We start from the raw sequence: 15301 nt of genomic DNA, 5'->3' as shown, positions 1-15301 counted from the left end.
CACACACACAAAACACTCACAAACTCTCTCTAAAATTCACTCAAGACTTCTTCCTCTTCTCCATCCAAAATCTCGAAAATTAGGAAGCATTCAAGGAAGTTCTTCCACAAAATCATCATCTAAGGTAAGGTTTTGCTTGGATCTATGACTTGTATTCCTTATTTATCAAAAATCTCTTCCTAATCCATGCAAAAATCATGATCTTGCACTCTAGAAACCCCATAAACTCGAAAAGTTCATCAAGGAGTGCAAAGGCCAAAAATCACTTCATTTCTTCCAATCTTTCTTCAAAAACCGAATCAACACCCAAGGTGAGCTTCATACCACCTATTTTCTGTTTTTATGAGTTTTGTGGGGGGGGGGAATACAAGTGAAAGTGTAGATCTATATGTGTTTATATGCCTTGTATGATTTCCATGCTTATATGTATGCTTTTATGTGTTTTAATGTTGGATCTAGCCATAAAACTCCTCAAAACCGAGATATAACTTAAGTTTTATGATTTTAGCATGAAATGTATTTCTACATATAAAGTGTTTCAAGAAAGATAGCTAAATGGTTTAGTAGCAATTTTCTTTAAGCTAAAAACACAAATTTTGGGCCAAAAATGTGAAAAATACAAAATTAAGGGCCCAAATTGACACTTCACAGATTCTGATGGATGAAGTGTGCCAAAACAGTTTCCATAAAACTATTTCTGGAATTATACTCAATTAGAGGATTAAAAACATAAATTTCAAGCTTAATGGGCTAAAAATGAAAATTTCGGCCCAATGAGGCCCATTATGCAAATTTTTCTGTTTTGGAGGGCCAAAACTATGATTGTCTGTAAAACAGTGGACCATAAGTGATTCAAGTCCTTTTCAAAGGTTTAAAATGCTTTTTAAATTTAAAAAGGACCAAAGTTGCAAAAAATTTTCAATTTGGACCAAAATTGTCAAAATTGCGAAAAGAAGGGTATTAACCGAGAAAAACTGAAATTTCAGGGACTTAAGCTGTTTTCTATGAAAAATATGCTGGAAAATATTTATCTCAATAGTTTTTGGTGTTAAAATAAATGTCAAGAAAATTGATTTAAGGACCAAACCGGAAAGTATTTTAAATAAAGGGTTGAAAAAGTAAATTTTACAAACAAGGAGGGGCTGAAAACAGAAAATTTCCAAGGCTAATTCAATACATGCAATATGATCAAATAATGGTACTACTACTATCGACAAAATACAATACACTACAACACCAAAAGTCGTTGTTAAACGAATTAGTTCGGTCTCGAACCAATAAAAATCCGAAACCACTAACACAACGATACTATGATACTACAATACTATGATTCATACAAATAACGATTCGGAATTCATTATACATGTGCACAGACGTCTACGCACTATCTTTGGGCCCCACAAGTGTAAAATATTGTTCGTTGAGCCTAGCTAGCCCGACGACCTGATCTTAAGGCCCAAAGACTTCATCTTACGAAGTGTTGGGTTTTACCAATCCGACACGACGTAACCGGACTTTCAATGGTTGTAGACTACTGGTCCCCAAGGGTCCTTTAGTGTCGCTAGTAGAGTCTGCCTTTTTGCGAGGCGGGTCTGGGACCCCTCGTACCTTTTTATCCCCAACCGGCTAATGGAGTCGTCGAGGCCTTCGTGTCCTCCTTCTCTTCGGATGTGGGACTACACGTAGTCAGGACGGTTAGATAACGTGATTAGTACGGACGACGCCTTCGGGATCATTAGTATTGCTATAGACTAGTCGTTTGTGTAACGCGTGTCTGTAGCAGATAATCATGCTAAAAAATAATCCAATGTCGTCTGGAATGATAACTTCATGCGTTGCAATGGTTTCAAAGTAATTTCATGGAATTCAAAGAATTAGGAAAACATCGGGTTTTCCTAGGGTTTTCAATACATACAATTTCAGAATACATACGATTTCAACAAACAATATTTTACAAGTATAGAAAACAAACAAGCATACCTATGGATCTCCACAAACATTTTCGAAAGTTTTTCATCTCAGAAAATATCGGATTTTCTGGTGGTTTTCAAACAATACAAACATTGGATTTCAAACATTACTTATGAACTCACCAACATTTCATATGTTGACGATTTTCAAAATACTTGTATTCTCAGGGAACCAGTGAATCAAGGGAAATCATATTCAGTGACGGTTGCAGTTTAGTTTTGTATGAATTGAACAAATTAATTTTTGGGAATGTAATGTTTAAACAATGTATGACATGTAAACACTACTGGTTGTAATATATTAATGCACGGTGACGAATGTTGTTATGTTTCATATATATTCAATGTTATGGTATTCAATTGAGTCACGACAGCCCCCGGACGTTTCCGCCGTCTGGTTCGGGGGTGTGACATAATTTACCATATATCAATTAACAATGTCTGGTATTATATATATATATATATATATATATATATATATATATATATATATATATATATATATATATATATATATATATATATATATATATCGGTATAAATTCAATGTGGTTAGCGTTTCAAAATAAATTGATAATTTTAGTTTATTGATTTAAAATAAAAAAAGAACTTGTTTTTCAATGTCCGTGTCGGTTTAAATTCGAGTTTGTCTGTATTTTAACGTTGTTTTTTTATTTATATATTTTCGTGCTTATTTTTTTTTGTACACTTCATACGTATGAATCATCACATATATAACATGACAAACAAAAAAATTGTTTTAGATAACACGAAAACGACACGACACGACACGATATCATTTTCATTTTCATTAACACGAAAACGTGTAGACTAAAACACGACAAACACGTCAAATATAACATAATACAATTATTGGTTTATTTAATTCATATGTAATCATATAATATGACAAAACGACAAAATCATGTTAAATTGTATCAATTTCGTGTCGAATTTTTGAACACAACACGACAATATGTATTTTTTACACTTGATAAGAATACAAATTCAAATTTTGATTTCGTACCAATTTTGTTTCGTGTCGTGTATTTTTGTCGTGACGTCTCATCATTGACACCCCTACGTATGTATGACTTATGTCACATATAATGCGTTTTGATTATTTAAACTTCCGTTTGCTAACTGTTGGGTTAAAGATTCGTTTGAAGATTGCGTCATTGGGCTCGACTGTTAGTCCGTTTATTTTGTACTCCGGTTTGGGCCTGTCCAACCGAGAGCCTGTTAGGTTTTTTATATAAATATATGCTTGCATGCATAATTAGGTTAACGATCTAGAATACAATAGAGAGAATTACGATAGCTTTGATTTTCTTTATCGTTCCTTGTAAACCTTTTAACCCTCTACAGTTGATGTTCTTGATCGAGCTCTTCTGAGGGTTTAAGTTTAATCATTCGACTCGTTTGATTCATTCTTGACTTGTTCTTTATTTTCGTGTTCTTGCTGTTTAATCATTATTTTACCTGTTTAAGATCTAATCGATCTTCAAGATTAAGTTTTAATCTCATCAATTGGTATCAGAGCAGGAGGCTGTATAATCGATACATATCTTTTCTGTGAAAAGGTTTCAATTAGGGTTTTTCCGCAATTACTGATATTTATTGAGTCGTCATCTCATTATTGACGTATCTTGATATTTATTGTTTTGCCCTAATCTGATTTATTACAAGTCTGATCTTTGAACAGGTTTTTCGATCATAATGGACGAGTCACAATCGAATCCCATCAATATTTCCAACAGCATCGGTTCAACCACGAAGATTCCAATCCTATATACCCATGATTATGAAGTCTGGGCGCATCACTTCGAAGACTATGTTATAGGATCTGAGGATAATGGATACCTCATATGGGAAGCAATCATTAATGGACCTTTTTCTCATTCTACAACGTCAAGGATTATTAAAACTCAAAAGGAGTATAATGATCTGCTGAAGGATGTCAAAGATATTGCGCAAGATGAAAAGGATAAATTCCAGTGTAATATCAAGGCTTTAAGATTGATAAGATTCGCCCTTCAGTCCGACACCTTCAGGTTGGTCAGCTCATGCACGACGGCAAAGGAAGTTTGGGATAGACTTCGCGAACTGTACTCTACAGACGAGGATCTTGAACATGCTATCCAAACCTTGCTCTTATCTGAGTTTGGAGAATTCAGGCAAGGAGCCGAAGAAACTGTGACCCAGACGTTCGATCGCTTCAATCATCTTCTCAGCAGGATGATCAAACATGACATCGAAAGGAAGCTTATCGAGCAGAAAGTTACGTTCTTAAATGGTCTAAGGTCAGAATGGAGAGCAGTGGTGTCAACAGTTAAAGCCCATGAGCAGTTTAAATCATACTCTTTGGCGAAACTGGTGGGTATTCTCAAGTCTCAGGAGAAGATTGTGCTGCAGGAAAAGAATGTTGTTTCAAGCCTAGGTTCGCTGGCCCTCCTGTCAAAAAGTAAAGCTGTGATGGAGGATGAAGACCTCAACTTGGAGGAGTATGACCTCACGTCTGAGGATTATGCTATGATGGTGTCTAACCCCAAGAGGTTCATTAAGAAGAGATTCCCCAGCAACAAAAACCGAAACTGGCAGGGAGTTATAGTTCAGAAAAGCTTAATAATGAACGGAAGGTTGAAGAGCCCAAGAAGGAACCGAAAGCAGATGGTGATTCTGGAGTAAGCTGTTACTACTATGGAGGGAAAAATCACTATGCTAAGGATTGTGTCCTCAAAAAGATGGCTGAAAAAGATGAGGAAAAGGATGAGGAAGCTTTGCTACAGAAAAAGCCTGATGAGATGAGGAAGAAGAAATCTACTGCTAACCCTTCCATGAATGCTCTTATTGTGCAGGGTTCGGTTGCTGATGACGAGTTCGGTAGAGTGGAAGTTTGGTCAACCGACTCTGAAGACGATGAAGTGAGGAAGCCTTCTCATGGAAAGGCTTGCGTGGCAAAGGAGGAGAGCAGTGGAGGAAGGTGCTTCATGGTGTCCGATGTATCTCAGATGAGGGGATACAACACTGATGGTGGAAGCAATGAACCGAAGGAGCAGCAGGATATGTGCTTTACGGCCAAACCGCTCAGCGTGCAGTTCAACGAGCTCGATGAACTGATCAAGAAGGTACAATCGGTTTTCGTTTCATTTAAAGTACCACAATCCTCATATGAGAAAGAACTAAAAAATGTTAATACAAGAATTTCTCATCTAGATAGTAGTTTAACTCAAACTCGAGTCACCAATTCTAACCTAACTGATCAATTAAGCAGGGTGTCATCGAAGAGTGAGGAGCGGCGCATGTGGATCGAGTTGAAGGAGTCTAAATTAGTTAAAATAAAAGACGAAAACATTTATTTACAAAGAGACAATTTAAAGTTGTTAAAATAGCGGAATGTTTTTTGTTTAATTGCAAAATGTCTTTATTCTAATATTACTCAGCTTCACTTGGACTGTGAAATAGGCCAAAAGATCCATCGCATGATTTTGCCCTTCCTTGAGTTTAAGGAGGATGAAATCGATGCTGAAGCTTATAATTGTGAGAGTGTGATATCATCTGATGACATTAATCCGACCTACATGTATGGACTGGACAAAATAGAATCTTTCATTAAACCCAAGGACCACAAGGACATGCTTAAAAACCTTTTGGATTAAAATGATAGACTTAAACTGAGAACCGAAACTATACAAAAATTTGACTCTTTAAACACCAACTTGAGCTCAGAAAACAAAATTGATGTTGAAAATGCATCTGAGCTTAATGAGGTCGACAACATGAGTGAAATTTCTGTAGAGGACACGGTTGACTGCTCAGAATTTGTAAAAAATGAACCTGAAAACCACAAGAATCTAATTTCTGAAAATTCAGTGGAGTTCGCTCGATTGTCCCAACAAAAGTCCCCGATCTTAGCAGAGAAAGCGGTTGTATATCAAAAGGTCAGGACCACTCCAAATCAAGTGTACAAGGTCACTGGAGTAACCGAACATCAGACCGCTGAACTCACAGCTATTGTAAACGAAGACAATGCTGATGGCTGCGATGAGTACTTCTGGTCAGCTCCAATAGATAATGCAAACGAAACGGTAGGCTTATCAGAAAGAACCTCATGGATGAGTAAAGGTAGATACATACCAGAACCCTTGAATAAGCCAGACAATTTCGATGAGCCAAGTACTAGTGGTACGAAAGAAATTCCTCAAGAGAATGGAAGTTCGGCAAAAGAAGACATTCCCTCTAGTTCCTCAGTTCAAAGTGAAACTCCTACAGTTCAAAATGAACCAGTCAAGGAGAAACCGAAAATGAAAGCCAATATTCATCATCAACCGAAGCAGATGAGGAATAAGAAACATGAAAGGAACTAGAGATACAGGAAGAATCTCTCAGAAAGGAAACAATTCTGGCAATCCCAAAATGCATATTTCTCACATCAAGACAAGAATCTGAAGTTTGAGAACAATCCTGTCAAAAAGCATGAAAGCCACAACAACCGAAAGCCAAGGTTCGGTTCAGAAGAGAATACCAACCGAAAGCAAAGGCTCGGTTCTGAGAATGACTCCAACCGAAAGCAAAGGTTCGTTTCTGAAGTCAAAAGAGATCAAAACTCTAAGGTCAGTCCCACCAATGATCAAAAGCAAAAGGGTCACCTAGAGTCTCCAGCCAAGAAGTCATCTCAATCTAAGCCCACTCCTTCTCATTCATCTAATTCTTCTAATTCTTCCAATTCATCTCCATCTTGCTCTAAAGCTCATTCTGTTCGTTCTCAAAAATCTCATTCGTCAGCTGAACAAAAAGGCAAACAGAAGGTTAATGCATCCAATCTAGAGTCTAAACCGAACGCACCTAATCCTAATAAAATAAAAGTCTTTACCATAAAAAAGAAAGATGAAACAACACTTATAAAACGAACATATCTTGTTGACATCTCTCTTACTATTCCTGTTCCTATGAAAAGCTCACGTGGACCCAAGAAACTTTGGGTTCCTAAATCTGCTTAATTTTTGCAGGTTATAAGTGACGAGCAGTTCGACGAAGAATGGTACATCGATAGTGGCTGCTCGCGTCACATGACAGGAAGGAAAGAAGAGCTCAGGGAATACAGGTCTCTTTCAAACGGTGGCAACGTCAAGTTCGGAAACAACTCTTTCGGCACCATAAAGGGATACAGAATGATAACTAATGGTGATTTTATTATAAGGAAGGTGGCTTATGTGGAAGGACTACAACACAACCTCATCAGTGTATCTCAGCTTGTTGGAGGTACAGGTCTCAAAGTCTCATTCGACGATGAAGGTTCTGAAATTATTGAGAAGAAGACGAAGAAAGTAATTCTCAAATCGGAGCGTAAGGGTGAAATGTTTCCTCTAAACCTTAAACCTATCAAAGGAAACCCAGCTATATGCTTGTTATCAAAAGCTCAATCTGACGAAAGCTGGTTGTGGCACCGAAGACTCTCTCATCTCAACTTTAAAGATATCAACAAACTTGTCACTGGAGGTCATGTTCGAGGCCTTCCATTGCTTAAGTTCGACAGAGATCATTTGTGTGCTGCATGCGAAATGGGGAAGCAGAGTCGTCAAAGTCATCCATCTATAATTAACACAAAAGTTGTTGAACCACTCGAATTACTTCATATTGATTTGTGTGGTCCATCATCTATCGAAAGCATCGGTGGTAGCAAGTATATTCTTGTTATTGTTGATGACTTTTCACGATTTACATGGGTGTTCTTTCTAAAGCTCAAATCTGAAGCGACTCATAAGCTGAAAGTGTTCATCAAGCAGATTGAAGTACAGCTCAAGAAGGTCGTTCGCAACATCAGAAGCGACAATGGTCTGGAATTCAAGAACAGGGAATTTGAAGAATTTCTAGCAGAAAAGGGAATAAGTCACAACTTCTCAGCTCCCTACACACCTCAATAGAACGGAATTGTCGAAAGACGAAACCGATCTTTGTGTGAAGCTGCCCGAACTATGCTAAGTTTCGCTTCCTTACCTCTTTACTTTTGGGCTGATGCAATCTCTGCTGCTTGTTTTACACAGAACAGGTCTTATCTCAACAAACGATTCACGCTCACACCATACGAGATTCTCAACAATAGAAAGCCCAATGTGAAATTTTTCCATGTGTTCGGCTCACGGTGTTTCATCTTTAACTCTAAAGAACACCGCAACAAGTTCGATGTCAAAGCCGACGAGGGAATATTTCTGGGTTACTCTCTCACTTCCAAAGCATACAGAGTCCTAAACAAGCGTTCGAGAAAAATCGAAGAGACCTATTACGTGACTTTTGACGATAGCTATGTCAAAAAGCTACAGGCCAAAGAAGACACAGCTGGGGACATCTTTCCTCAAACTGGCCAAGTCACAGTCTCGATCGCTAATCTATACGAGAAGTTTCTGGAGCTATTTGACGAACCAGAGAAAGCTACTCTCTCAGAAGCAGGCGCAGCAGACAACAAGGTAGACCACATGAAGCAAATTGTCGAAGAAGCTGCCAGGAGAATGAATGAAGGAGGATCGAATTCTGATGGACCTCCATCCAACGATGCTTCAGTCGAGGGGGAGCCAAGCTCACATGTTGAGGGGGAGCCAAGCTCTACAACTGCTACCGAAAGTCCAACTGCAACCGAAAGTGCTTCTCCAACCGAAGGTGCATCAACGCCTGAAAGTCCAGCACAACAAGAAACCTCTGAACCTCAAGTTTCTCATAGCTCATCAATCGAGGGGGAGCATGGTGATATGTCACTTGACTACGAAAGCCAATCCGAGCCAGAAGAAATGATCAATGCTGAACTAGACCCAACCTTTGATCCAAACTATCCTCCTCTTACCAAATGGACCAGAGATCATCCTATCTCTCAGATGGTTGGTGATGTCTCGGAAAAGGTTCTGACCCGATCACAACTGAAGGCAAAACAGACATCCTTATTTTCAAAGGTTGAGTTTTGTATGTTTAACTCATTCGTATCAAAAGTTGAACCGAAGACAGTTAATACTGCTCTCGATCACTCCGATTGGGTTCAAGCAATGCAAGACGAACTGAACAAATTTTAAAGGAACAAAGTCTGGCGCCTCATTTCAACTCCTCCAGATGCCTCGGTTGTTGGTCTCAAATGGGTTTTTAGGAATAAAATGGACAAGGAAGGGAATGTAATAAGGAACAAAGCTCGTCTGGTAGTAAAGGGATATTGTCAGGAGGAAGGGATTGATTATGAAGTGACATTCGCTCCCGTAGCTAGGCTGGAATCTGTTAGAATATTTCTTGCTTACGCTGCCCACAAAAACTTTGAAGTTTTCCAAATGGACGTCAGGTGTGCATTTCTTAATGGAGAACTCGAAGAAACCGTGTATGTGGAGCAACCTCCTGGGTTCGTGAACGAAAAATATCCAAATCATTGCTACATTCTAGATAAAGCTGTGTATGGCCTCAAACAAGCTCCGAAAGCCTGGTATGAAACGCTAACTAAATTCTTAAAGATGTCTAAATTCAAACAAGGTTCGGTTGACCCAACCTTCTTTCGCAAAAAGGAAGGTAACCACCTTATGATAGTTCAAATTTATGTCGATGACATCATCTTTGGCTCTACGAATCCCAGCCTAACAGCTGAATTCAGAAAGCTGATGGAGACTAAATTTGAAATGAGCTCAATGGGTCCTATTAACTTTTTCCTTGGTTTAAATATTAGACAGGGATCCGAAGGCATCTTTATCAATCAGGAAGCTTACACGAAGACTCTCCTAGCAAAGTTTGGTATGATGGGAGACTCCAAAGTTAAAGTCCCAATGGCATTCGGCACCAAGCTAACTCCATCTCTAGACAAACCGGCTGTGGATATCACGCTCTATCGCCAAATGATAGGCTCACTAGTGTATCTGACTGCTAGCAGGCCTGACATCATGTTTTCTGTGTGTTATTGTGCTCGATTTCAGGCAAACCCACGTGAACCTCACATGCTTGCAGTGAAGAACATTTTACGCTATCTCAAGCGAACCACCTCCTTAGGACTATGGTATCCTTCCAACTCAGGCTTCTTCGTTCAAGCCTATTTAGATGCTGACCTTGGAGGATGTGGACTCGACAGAAAAAGCACCACTGGTGGCTGTCAATTCCTTGACGGGAAGTTGGTTAGCTGGCAATCCAAGAAACAAACGTGCGTGTCGTTGTCTACTGCCGAAGCAGAATACATAGCCGCTGCATCCTGCACCTCTCAAGTGATTTGGATCTAGAGTCAACTTCGAGACTATGGACTCAATATGAAGAAGATCCCATTATATTGTGACTCTGAAAGTGCAATAAGGATCTGTCATAACCCAGTGCAACACTCTAAAACCAAACACATAGCACTGAGGTATCATTTCATCAAAGATCACGTGGAAGATGGAAACGTCGAAGTACACTTTGTCAGAACCACTGATCAACTGCTGACGTCTTTACCAAAGCTCTTCCTGAAGCATCATTCAACAGAATACTGCAAGGGCTAGGTATGATGGAATCAGAGTCAGTACCTCAAACTACCTCTCAACCTCAAACGTAAGAAGCGAACTTGACCGAATGTTCAGGTTCGGTTACATAATCTGACTCGCTCATCACTACAAAGGTAGTTTTCTTGGTTGTATATTTCTTGTACAAAGTTGTTTATCTTATTGTCAAAAGTATATTCTGATTGCATGTCTCAATTCCTTGGTTTTCTAAAAATTTTCAAAACCGAAACCTACCGAAGGTTCGGGTTCGGTTTTTCAAAATTTTCTTGAACCGAAACCAACCGAACGCTCGGGTTTGGTTTTTCAAAATTTTCTTGAACCGAAACCAACCGAACGCTCGGGTTCGGTTTTTCAAATTTTTCCCAACCGAAACCAACCGAACGTTCGGGTTCGGTTTTTCAAAGTTTTCCAAAGTTTTTTTTACTCTTTCCAAGTCTTATTTTCTTTGCTTACTTTTTATCTTTTAATTTTTTTTTATTATTATTATCTATTTCAAAAACTCCAAAAATATTTTTCTCTTTTAATTTTATTTTTGCTCGTTCGTTTATGGGGATATAATTGTTGGATTACTTAAGTGTCCCTAGAAGCATGCTGCTGTATGTGTCTCAAGCCTCATAAGATTTTGAATAATAACCTTCATGACCTGGTATATACAAACCTTTTTCCTAATAAGGCTACCACATTTATTCTAATCGTGAGCTACCTCACTCTCTTCTCACATGAGTTAAGAGTTTTCTGCTTGGTCCTTCTTTTTGCAGCTGAGGTACTTTATTTTCTTACACCATCTCCATTACATTCGTTTCATCAACGTAACCCTTGAGACTCTCAGAAATTACCACTGAGGTTTATGGTTACACAACAATTGTGTTTATGATCTTTGTTTCGTGCTACTACGAGCTGAGTGAAACCCAAAATTCAACACCAAATCTGAATTGACGGTGAACAATTAATTTGCTCAAGTTTTCACCAAAGAATTGACGGATGTACCCTCATGAAATCTCAAATTTTATTTTGTGTGATTCCTATGAAATTGTTAAACACCATAACATTTCTTCCCTTGGGATCCAGTTTTTAATTTTTTTTTTTTGAGATTTTCTATCTTCCAAGCCAATTTCAAATTAATACCTACCTACTTGTTCAAAAGACTACACTGGTCTCACAAGTACTTTGATCACTTTCTTTCTTATTTCAAGATTAGAATTGTTGCATCAAAGCGAAAGCCACCCTGAACTAGCCTAATTAAAAGAACCCTTTCAACATTTATTAATAAGTGTTTGATCGTAATTCAACGGGAATCCACATTAACACTTTAAGGTCTCTCTTGACCTTGAAGGAAGAGATTCGTGCCCGGGGTCATTTGTTTCGTGTCATTATTGACATCACATTTATTCCTATAAAGAGTTGCTTTATTTCTTTTGTTTTTACACTCTTAGCACGAAAATCCTTGATTTTCCAAAAATCAGGTTCTAATAATTTCAGGCTGGTTTATTGCATTGGTGGTTAATTCTTAAGACGTGATCAACAATCATCCACGTAGACAATTTATTCAAAAGATGCGATTCAAAAGATAAGACGAAGGGTTGCTGACTCAGGCGGGAAACAAAAGGATTGAATTTCAACCGGTGGTACAAAAAAAGGGGCGCGTGTGAATTTGAAACGCCCACTCTTTTACTGACATAATGGACGCGTGTGCGAATTTCAAGCGATTCCTCTCTGGCACTTAAAGGCGCGTGAGGATTTGAAATGGTTTGTTCTGAAACAGCGCTTGTTGGGCGGCGTGTTCCTAGGAATCTGACACTCTCTCTCCTACGTGATCATCGCATGCCTTAACTGTCACGCATCTGTCATTCCGGGAAACCTTTTCGTATTTCCATAGAAGATTTGAACAAATTTTTCTCTCTCCTTACAATCACTATAAAAGGCAGTCTCCACTCCCATTTACCTCTTTACTGCATCCGGATTTCCAAGAGAGCAAAAATTTCCCTAAAGCTTTCCTGTTCATCTTCTTCTTCCTACCTTCAAGAATGGCAGAATCATCCTCAGTCCATGCTACCTCACACATCCTTCCTATTCGTCCACAACAATGCTTGGTGATCGATCTAAACCCTCTGGCGTACGACTCTTATATGTCGCCGATCATCGAGTGCCTGAAGTACTCCCAAATCGCTCCTGCTCTCTCCAGAATTAAGTATGTGCCCATGGAGATTCTCTCGCAGGTGTATGCGACTGCCTATTACGAAAAAGCAGTTGAGCGGGTCTTCTTCGAGGTTGCTGATCACAAGACCTCCATTTCTCGACAACGATTTGGTACTTTGCTAGGTTTGGCTACTGACCCATCGAGAATTAATCCGGAGACGATTCCGGTTGGGTATCTTTACAACATGTTCTACAACATGGGGTACACGGAGGTGCTCACCTCCGTTGCGAAGTTCAAGAAATCCTGCTTGCCGCCACAGTGGAACGGCATGTTTACAGTCCTCTTCAAGGGCTTATCTGAAAGGAGCTCAGGATCCGATGGTTCAAGTCGACTGTTCCTGTCGATTATGTATGCAATTTACAACGGAGTCAACCTAGACTTTGGGTTGGTCCTCTGGCAACAGCTCATCCAGATCCTTTCTTCTTCATCACGACATTCTGAGGTGTCGTTTGCCCGGTTCTGGATTCTTATCACCAAATGGGCGATGGATAAGTTGGATATTCCCACTGCTGCTGGTGCATCGATGTCTTCGGTCGGTACTTTTCATACCACGAAGATCATCGTCTTCGATGCATCCAAGTTTTCTTTCATTGGCTCTATTCCGGAGACAATGTACGGCGATGTTCCTTCTGACAGCAGGCTCATCCGGACGATTAAGGAGTTCAAACCGACTGGACCTAGGCAACTTACACCGGAAATGCTAAAGTCCATCCATGATGCTGACAAACTGGTTAACAGGGGCTAAAAGGCAGAAAAAGGGAAGCAAGTGACCAAAGCTCCTAAAGGTCCTTCTCCTAAGAAGAGGAAACAAACAAAACCTGCCTAGTCACCGCAGCCGAAGAGAAGGAAGACTCAACCGAGGCGAAAGCTTCTCATCCCTTCCTCTTCAAGTGACTTCGAAGGCAAGAGTTCGGAATCGGACGGCTCTCAACGAGGCAAAACCCCTCCAAGAGGCAACACCCCACCCCGATCTCCTACCCCAGACATGGAAATCCATAATTCACCCATTCCTTCACCCACTCAAACAATCCCTACTTCCATTCCCACCATAAACCCCACTACCACTATCCCTCCAACATCTTTCCCTATACCACCACCCATTTTCACAACTGTAACCGAAACACCACCTGTAACCGAAACACCACCCGTAACCGAACCACCACAAACCGAAACCCAGCATACAACCGAACCTACCCACACTCAACCATCACCCGAAACTACCCCAACCAACACTTAACCTGAACCTACAAAAACCACCACACCCCCAGTTTCACCACCCCCACCATCTCCAGATCATGCCTCTGATGGAGATAACCCGTTTCTTGGCGGTGAAAACATGACCTTCGATTCGGTCTACTTTAGTCCGTTTCAGGTTCAAAGTGACGAAGAGGACGATGCTCCAGTGACAAAGAAGCATCTTAAGGAGCTAAACGAGAAGTTTGACTTACTTCTTGCTTCTTCTTCCAACAACCAGTCCTCTCTCTCTCTGAAGCCGCTCTTCAGAAGATTGTTGATGCCTTCTCCAGGGCTCAGCATGATTCTGTAGCTTCAGCCATAGCCGCCATAGACGCCTCTACAAAAGCCTGTGAGGCAGCGACCGCAAAAGTCGATAAACTATTCTCAGACGCCTCTTCCCCGTTGAAGTCCTTACAGGAGAGCGCTGATGCCACCAAGACAACTTTGGAACCAATTGTTCAGCAATTGGCAAAGTTCGTCTCAACGGAGTTACAGTCATTCGCTAACCTTTGCCAATCCATTAGCGATGACAACTCGGCCCTTCGTGCCTCCATTGATGAGCGCCTCGCTAAGCTTCAAGAGGATCTCGCAGCTGAAAACTCAATAATGGACGTTCTGGCAAGCAAAACCACCGCCCTCAAGGTCAAGAGCACTCAGCTTTCAAACTCACAACAACAGCTTGAAGCTCTTCGATCCGAAAGGGAGGTCATAAAAACATGTGTTTCGGATGTACACACTGCCCTATCTAACATCCTAGAAGCACACGATCCGATTCTCAATCATTCGGTGATGCGAACCCTTGCTGAAAAACTTGCTCCCGCCATGGACCTTCTCAGCAAAATCGAAGGCTTACCTAGTTTCGTGTCCATTCCGAAACAAGGGGGAGAAGTGAAGTCTGGATCGAAACCACCTCCTTCCTCCAAAGCTACTCACACAACCGAACCACCTCCAACTGGTCAAACTTCGGGTTCGGGTGTGAAGGATAAAGGGAAGAACATAGCTGAGGAAGAAGATGAAGATGAAGATAAAGAAACCATTGCGGACATGTTGAAACGTAAAAACAGTCGCAATGTTGATGATGATATCAATCGTGTGGCGCGAGAGGCTGAAGAAGCCGAACGCAAGAAGAAAGAAGCCCACGATCTCCTTGAGAGCAGGAAGACTCTCTTCCCTGCCTGGACTCGGGAGCGAATGATTAAGGAGGCCATAGATACTCCTAGCATCCTATGGCTCGAGCCGGTGATCTCCTTCGACTGCTATAATTCTGTCGATTCGCAGTTCGACATGTCGTTGACTCGAAAGGCGTTTATCTTCCACGCCTTCTCCAATATTTTTGAAGTCCCTCATCCGAACCCTGAGGTTGATAAGGAGCTGATCGAATTCTATCTGGAGGCTGCTCGTCCTCAGTATCT

This window comes from Lactuca sativa, chromosome 3 (assembly GCF_002870075.4).
Source record: "Lactuca sativa cultivar Salinas chromosome 3, Lsat_Salinas_v11, whole genome shotgun sequence".
Taxonomy (NCBI): Eukaryota; Viridiplantae; Streptophyta; class Magnoliopsida; order Asterales; family Asteraceae; genus Lactuca; species Lactuca sativa.
This window is presented reverse-complemented; position numbering follows the sequence as displayed.